Consider the following 8,198-nt stretch of genomic DNA (forward strand, 5'->3'; position numbering starts at 1 on the left):
TTACAGATGGCCGTCTTCTCCCTGTGTCCTCGTCCTCACGTGGTCTTCCCTCTGTGCGTGTCTGGTCCTTATCTCCTCTTCTTACAGAGACAGCAGTCGTGTTGGATTAAGGTCCAGTCCAATAACCTCATTTAATTTAATCACCCCTTTAAAAGGTCCGTCTCCAAATACAGCTACATCCTGAGGTCCTGGGAGTTAGGACTTCAACATAGGAATTTAGGGGAAACAAAATTCAGCCCATAGCAAATAGTGACACATAGACATGATATAATAATTATTTCTTCTTTTGTATCTTCCACTCTAGCTTCCCAGTGCAAGACATACAGTAGGTGTCAATGTATCCTTGTAACTGACCAGTTTTAAAAACAAAAATATTTAGTGTGAATAAACTTCCCGTCTACGAATAAGGAAGAACCAAAGTTAAGCTGGAAAATCAGTGGACCAGCTCTCAGCAAACTCACAAGCGATAATCCAGATTTACACGAAGGATACAACTGTCTCCAATGATTTATCTTACAAAGGGGTCCACTACCTACTCCTTTAGGTACTTTAAAAATAAGGCTCAAGTTTCCCCAGGCTTCATGTTGTCTGGGGTTTTTTTTTTAAGTGTGGTAAAATACATAGAATAAAACTGACCGGGCTTCCCTGGTGGCGCAGTGGTTGAGAATCCGCCTGCCAATGCAGGGGACACGGGTTCGTGCCCCGGTCTGGGAAGATCCCACGTGCCGCGGAGCGGCTGGGCCCGTGAGCCATGGCCGCTGCGCCTGCGCGTCCGGAGCAAAAAAAAAAAAAAAAAAACTGACCAACTTCGGCACTTTTTAAGTTCAGTAAGTGTCAAGTATATTCACATTGTTGAATCACCATCACCACCACCCATCTTCACAACGTTTTCATCTTCCCAGACTGAAAGTCTGTTGCCATTAAACACTAACTCCCCATATTCCAGCCTCTGGCTACCCCCATGCTACTTTCTGTCTCTGAATTTGGCTATTCTCCGAACCTCATGTAAGTGGAATCATCCAATATTTGTCTTTTGGTGACTGGCTTATTTCACTTAGCATAATGGCCTCGAGGTTGATCCAGGTTGTGGCATGTGTCAGAATTTCCTTCCTTTTTAAGACAGAATAATATTCCATTGTATATTGTATATATTGCGTTCCGTTTATCCATCTGTCGATGGACACGAGTTGTTTCCACTGTTTGGCTTTTGTGAATAATGCTGCAATAAACACTGGTGTACAAATATTTCTTGAGACCCAAGCCTGGATCATCTAGTACTTCCATTTTTAATGTTTTCAGGAACCACCATACCACTTTCCACGGCAACTGCACTCTTTTACACTCCCACCAGTAGCACACAAGGCTTCTGATTTCTCCACATTCTCACCAACACTTGATATCTTGATAGTAGCCATCCTAATGGGGGGGGCGTGGCTAGTGTCATTTTAATAGTATTACCCCAAGTTTCTGTGACTTTGGACACCACAGGGCCTCGGTCCTCTGTGATGTCTGAGTTTCCCGAGTTTTTTCCCCTGTATTTGCTGGTGACAAGCCTCTTCAGGCCGGTGCCTGTGAAGTTCTGCTGTTTGCGGCTGGGGGGGTGGGGGCTTCGTGGGCCTGGCTGAGAGGCCCCTGCTGGGTGGAGGTCTGGGGTGGGGGGGCGGGCAGGACGCTATTCTGGGGAAAGGACTCTATTTCTGTTTTCCCCCTGGGTGAGTCTGCCCAGCACTGCCTCGGGGTTTCCTTGTCCAAGGCTCTCACCAGCCATCCCCCCGTGGGTCTGCATCCGTGGGCACGCTCTCAGACCTCCACCCCCAACACGTTCACAGGGAAGAAACGCATCCTGTTCTGGGCACCCAGCCGCAGAGGCAACAAGGAGAGAACTGAGGGCGGCGGCCACCATGACTCGTAGGCAGATCCGGGAAAACGGACAACTGACACAGGCTTGTTCGGTGCACCCCACGGCCAGCCAAGCTGAGCTCATAACGCCTTCTGGATTAAAGAAAGAGCTAACCTCGACACCATGTGTACAATCTGAGCTGAACAGACCTTCGTGACCAGTCAACATTTATTGGGTATAAAGAGAGAGGTAGATCCTATGATCCTCATCTTAGAGATGAGGAGACTGGGGCACAGAGAGGGTAAGTAACTGGCCCAAGGCCACACAGCTGGTAAATGGTGGAGTGAGGACTCAGCACTCTTAACCATTCTTCCAGGAAGAATCTGGTCTAGATGTTTCACACCGTGCTCCTCTGAGCCCCGGGCGTCCATGCTGGGCTCTCGGGAGTAGGAGGCTCACGGTGGGGGAGGGAGGGCGGACGGGAGAAGGCCCCCCCATTTCAAGCACGGCAGCCCTTCTTGCTTCAGATTCACATGCTCAGCTGCCTCACAAGGGTCATTTGAACAGAGTGTGGCTTTTAAACTGTTTTGCAAATCAGTCATCTAGTCCAACCCTCCCTCCACCCTCACCCTCTCACAAGTGGGACACTGAGGCCTAGGTAAGGATGCATATAGCCACACGGGGTCCACACGCCAGGGCCCGGCCCTCCAGGTCCAGTCCTTCCTCTGCCCGCCCCAACTCACCTGCTTTCCTGGGGGGCAGATGTTAGTTTACTGCAGGTTTTTGAAAATAGACATCCTTGTAATACTTGAGAACTCTCCAAATCGGATTCGTTGGCTCCCTGGAAAACCTCAGTTTCTTTTTTTTTTTTTTTTTTTTTTTTTGTGGTACGCGGGCCTCTCACTGCTGTGGCCTCTCCCGTTGCGGAGCACAGGCTCTGGACGCGCAAGCTCAGTGGCCACGGCTCACGGGCCCAGCCGCTCCGCGGCACGTGGGATCCTCCTGGACCGGGGCACGAACCCGCGTCCCCTGCATCGGCAGGCGGACTCTCAACCACTGCGCCGCCAGGGACGCCCCATCAGTTTCTTTTTTCTTTGTTCGTTTTTGGCCACACCGGCATGTGGGTGCGGTGTGTGGGATCTCACTTCCCCGACCAGGGCTCGAACCCGTGCCCCCTGCATCGAAGGGCGGAGTCTTAACCACTGGACCGCCAGGGATGTCCCCAAACCTCATTTCTGAACCGTGACAGAAGAGCCATTCATTTGAGGGCACAGAGTCTAGTGCCTTTAAGACGTTACTCATGTGAATGGGGCCCCAAGGGTGCTGCACCTGACGGCTTACAGAGGGCGTCCCCTGGCTGTGCGTGGCCTCGGGCGCCCCTCTCTCCTCACAGAGCCTCTCAGATGTGTGGCTGCCTTGCTCTCTCCTTGACCTGGAGACGGGAAGGCAGCGCGGATGAATGTACTGCCTCCCATTGCATCGCTGGGGTAGGGGGGTCGGAACGCCGACCCTGCGCTCCCGGACCCACGTCCGGCCCCGAAGGGACCCAGCACACGGCCCCGGGGTGGAAAGCAAGGAGCAGGGTGGACACGGCCCTCACGGGGCCCGCTGAGCGGCCATGCGGGGCCACCCTTTTAATAAGGTTAAGGAAACTGTTCCCAGAGGATGACAGGCAGGTTTCGTGAGTGCCTGGTGGAAAAGAAGCAAGGAAGAGAAACATCTGGTGCTGATGGGGCCGCCCGGCTGGATGGAACCTCATCCTGGAGACAGCAACTGCGGTCCCCAGAGGGCTGAGGTGGCCAGAGCCCCTGCGCGTGAGGCCGGGACTCTTGATGATTCACAGGGTAACAACTCCGCCTGACAGCAGCCGAGTACTTAAAAATAGCCACCAGGGAACGTCCAGGAGATACTTGGGGAAAGTTAAAATTTGTGAGCAGGATGGTGGGTGCATGGAAAGGTCTGACGGGCACCTGCAGGGACTTTGTGGGCGTTGCAGGTCCTCCTTGGCCCTGAAGGGATCCAGAGACAAGGGAGACGAGAGCCTGTTCCCAAAGAGTTCTCAAATATGCCTCGTTCGTGGGAGCGTTTGTCTCACATCCGTCGCTGTGTCACAAGCATGGGCGCTGAGGCAGTGTCGCCCACCTTTGTTACCTGCCCAGCGCCCAGCTCCTGCTTCATGTACAAGACCACGTTTAGCCCACGTGACAACCCTCAGAACTGATTCTGTTATGAATCCCCTTTGCACTGATAGATGAGAAAACCACGGCTGTGAGAGGTGAGGTCACCTGCCAAGCTTGGGCATCCGGGACGCAAGCCTCTGTGCAAAGCTTCCTCCCGCGGGAGTTCCTGGGAGTGAGGGAGGTACGGCTTTGCTGGAGACAGAGCTGGAGCTGCCCCAGACCCATCTGTGAGCTGGGCCCAGACCCCTGTGGCCTGGTTCCCTGGCCGCTTGCCGAGCCTGCGGTGGAAGGACGGGCTTTGGAGGAACCAGGCCACGTTCGCTTCACCTCTTGGCTCTGCCTCTTACTGGCTGTGGAATCCCTGGCAAATTACTTAACCCCTCTCAGCCTCAGTTTCGTCATGTTTAAATTGGACACAAACGTACCAGCTCACAGGGAAGCTGAGGATGAGCTGCGATAATGTGCATAAAGCTTCGGGTGTGGGTCACGCGTGCAGTAGAAGGTCAGTACATGCGTGCCCCTCCCCCCGTCAGGGCCCAGGCTGGACAGCATCTCCCTGGGGCCCCCTGGGAGTCAGTGTGGGAGCCCGGCCTGCCCACCCCAGGGCCCGTCTGCCTCCTCTTTGCAATCAGCTTGGCCCCTGGGCCACCAGGCGCTGTCGGGGCTGATGGGAGCCAGTCCCAAGGGGTCTGAAGGCAGATTACTGAGGACTGATGAGGTGAAGGGGATAGCTGCCCGTGAGCTGACAGCATCGCCTGTGAGGAAGGGAAGGCAGCAGGGCAACGGGGCCCCAATCTCGGCCTGAGGTCTTCTGGGAGGACAAGGGTGCCATCTGGAGGCACCTCTGCTGGAGCAGTTCCCTCTGGGCCAAGGTCACTCTGCAGCTCTCGGTTAAAATTAGTCTCCTGCTCATCACTGTGGACTGAACGGCCTTTCCCATGAGCCACCAGGACCTGGGCTTGCACAGACCGACTGGCCTGTGAGCCCCCCGCTCTCCAGAGGGAAGTAGAATATGCGGCCTCTGTTCCAGAGGCTGGACAGGAGGGGTGGGGCATGTGCACGTGAGGGTGTACGAGTGCGTGCACCGGGGGCCTGCCTGCACGCCTAACTCACCAGGCCAGGGCGCCGGGGAAAGAGACTTAATCCCAGAATTGTGCAAGCTTTTTGCCATTGGCATTCTTTCTTGACTGTGTTGTTTCTTTCTTACTCGTTTCTAGCCCCTAGATTTGAACAGTAGGCCCACTGCACCCCCGTGCACCCCACCTGAGAGTAAGAAAAATATGCAGGGCCTCCTGAATCCCAGATGATCCACGGATATTTATTAAGTGAGTGAGTAACTGATAAAATAAAATGCGGAGAGGTTTGGCCAGGCCGTCCCTTCTGTTGAGCTGGGCTGTTTCTTTTTCCCACTGTGTCCCCAGCCCCTAGTACAGAGCCCGGAACATAAGAAGTGCTCAGTGGATATTTGTCAAATACATGAATGAATGGGGACAAGTTGCTACTTTGCTCTTTGCCCACATCCGATAGATAGTAACATATTAAAGTCAAAACCATATGCCCAATCAGGGCTCAGGCAAGGATGGTTTGAGCCACATCAATAAGGGGGCTGAGGCTGGGGAGACGAGAGCCAGTGGTCGTGGCTCTGGGGGCTGGAGTCCTGTTCAGCCAGGTGGCCTTTGGCAAGTCAGCTGACTCCTCAAGCCCGAGTCCTCCCTCGTCAAGTGCACCCACTACGCGGGGCCTTACCTTGCATGCATGACGCAGGCGGTGCCTCTCCAGCCCTCCGCCGAAAGCCTGGCACATGACAAGCATTCAATAAAAGGGTAACTGTTACTATGAGTACCAGCTTTTTGCAAGAGAAATGAGGGCTAAACATCCAGAAGCGAAGGATGGGATCACTGCTAATCCTGCAAAGGACATAAGAGCCTCAGGAAGGACGTGAACAAGTTAAAAGTAAAGTGTCAGACGGGGAGAAAATAGTTGCAGTAGCTGTATAACAAAGGACTACTGCAAAGAAAATGTAAGGAGTCCTTCCTGTTTCTAAACAACCTAAAGACAAATGGCCAAATGATTGACAAGGGCATTGCACAGAAAGACAAACACAAACAGCTAATAACATGGGGAGACGTGTCCAGTCACAGCAGTAAATGGAAAAGTGCAAATTAAATAGTAATGCAATGTTTTTGCCATCAGAATGGCAAAATGGCAATACTGCTAATATCCAATAATATTGGTGATGATGTGGGAAAATGGTTACCCTCATTGAGTGTCATGGGAATGTAATTTGATAAAAAAAAAAAAAAGTCTTGGGGAGCATTTTTGGCAGTACCACTCAAAATTCGGGAGGCCTACATACAGTGGTGGAGTAATTGCACTTCTAGAAAACTACCTTACGCTAAAACGTGCCCTGGTTCTCAGAGACATGTGTATGATACCCTTCGCGGCCACATGCTGTCTTCGCAAAAGCAAACATTGAAAACTGCTTGAAGGTACAACCACGGGGAAGATGGAAGTAAATTTAGGCACACGTATTTTGTGGACTCGTATTCTGTCATTAAAATGAATGGGGCACTTCAATATGTTATGGAAACATGCCCAAGATACGTTGAGTGGTCGGGATGGGGAAGGTGCAGAAAAATACACATGGCGTGATTTTACACGCACACACACACACACACACACACACACACACACAATTTTGTATTTATCACACAGACCCTCACACATGTGTACAAGTGCAGCAAAGGGACCAGAGAGAGCCCAGCACGACCTGGGCTGGAGGTGAGGGCTCATGGCACAAAGGCGGATGAGGGAGGGGCTCACAGTTTACTCTGTCCTCCCCCGGCTCCAATCTTTTAGGATGAGAATGCAGTAATGCACTTGGAGAAGAAAAGCCAGGCGGCGTCAGTGATGGATTGCGCGATGCAATTGTGCCTGGTGGCAGAGACGGGGTGACGTGACCCCGGCGTTGGGTCCGGCCCTGGGGCTCCAAGCGGCCTCCTGACACTGGGCCTCATTGACCCCCCCCCCAACCCGCCCCGATTCCAGCCCACTTCCTCTCCAGATAGCGCCCTCCACCAGGTTATCAGCGGCCTCCTCCTCCTCGCGGGGAGGCCAGCTCGGCACCACACCTTTAATGTGCACTGAGGGAGGCCGGGCGGGGGGCGGGGAGGAGGTACAGGGGCCAGACAGGGCTGGATGGGGGTGACCAAGCCCCTCCCCTCATCCTAATGGGGTAGCGGGTGGGAGCCTAACTTCCCACCGCCAGCGACTCCTCCCTCCCCGACTCGGACATCCTTGCGATGGTATTCAGACCCCAGGCTGCCCTCGTTTCCTGCAGTGACAATCATGGCACCTAGAATGGATTGCGCGTCTACCGTGGGCCCGCCACTGTGCTAGCTGGTGGGCCTGCTTTTTTGCTTCTTAATCTTTATATCTAACAGGGAAGTATGGAGGGATGAGGAAACACTCAGAGATATTAAGTGACCGAGGTCTCCAGCAAATATGTGGCAGAACTAGGATTTGCACACAGGTCACTGAATGGACATCTGCCCGGAAAGCAGGGGGTCCCAGTGGACCACATCAGCTCCAGCCCTGGGTCTCTCCCAGCTGCCCGGAGCCCCGGCAGTGACTCACTCTCCCCCTTATCCTGGGCAGCGAGTGAGGGACCCTCTCCTTTGGGGGTGACTCACACGGATGTCATTACACTTGAGCCCTGCTAATTGAGAATCGTGTCTTTTGGCTTTTTGAGGGACTGGCTGGGTGGAAAGAGCACTTCACAGGACCAGAGACCTGGCAGGCCTCTCGGAACCTCCTCTGTGCCACTGGCTGGCCTCGCTCTTCTCATCTGTACAAGAGGTATAGTACAAGTCCCTGTGCAAGTGAAAGGGGTGCCGATGTAGATAGATCATACCCTTGGGAGTCTAGTTAAATGGGTGACAGGAACTGTGGCACCACCACCACCGACAACAACATCACCATCATCGGCATCATTTGTGCCAATCTCAGGGCCTCCGTTTCCTCACTTGTAAAAGTTAAGAGGAAGGTTAGATGATCTTTTACGTTTCTGTCAACTCTCTCTATAACCCCAACTAGCCAAGGTGACGTTTGCTTGGTACCCCCCCCGGAGGAAATAGGATTTGCCAAACTAGCATAAACGAGCCTGCAGAGATTTCCCA

This window comes from Kogia breviceps, chromosome 8, assembly GCF_026419965.1.
Source record: "Kogia breviceps isolate mKogBre1 chromosome 8, mKogBre1 haplotype 1, whole genome shotgun sequence".
In the NCBI taxonomy this organism is placed as follows: domain Eukaryota; kingdom Metazoa; phylum Chordata; class Mammalia; order Artiodactyla; family Physeteridae; genus Kogia; species Kogia breviceps.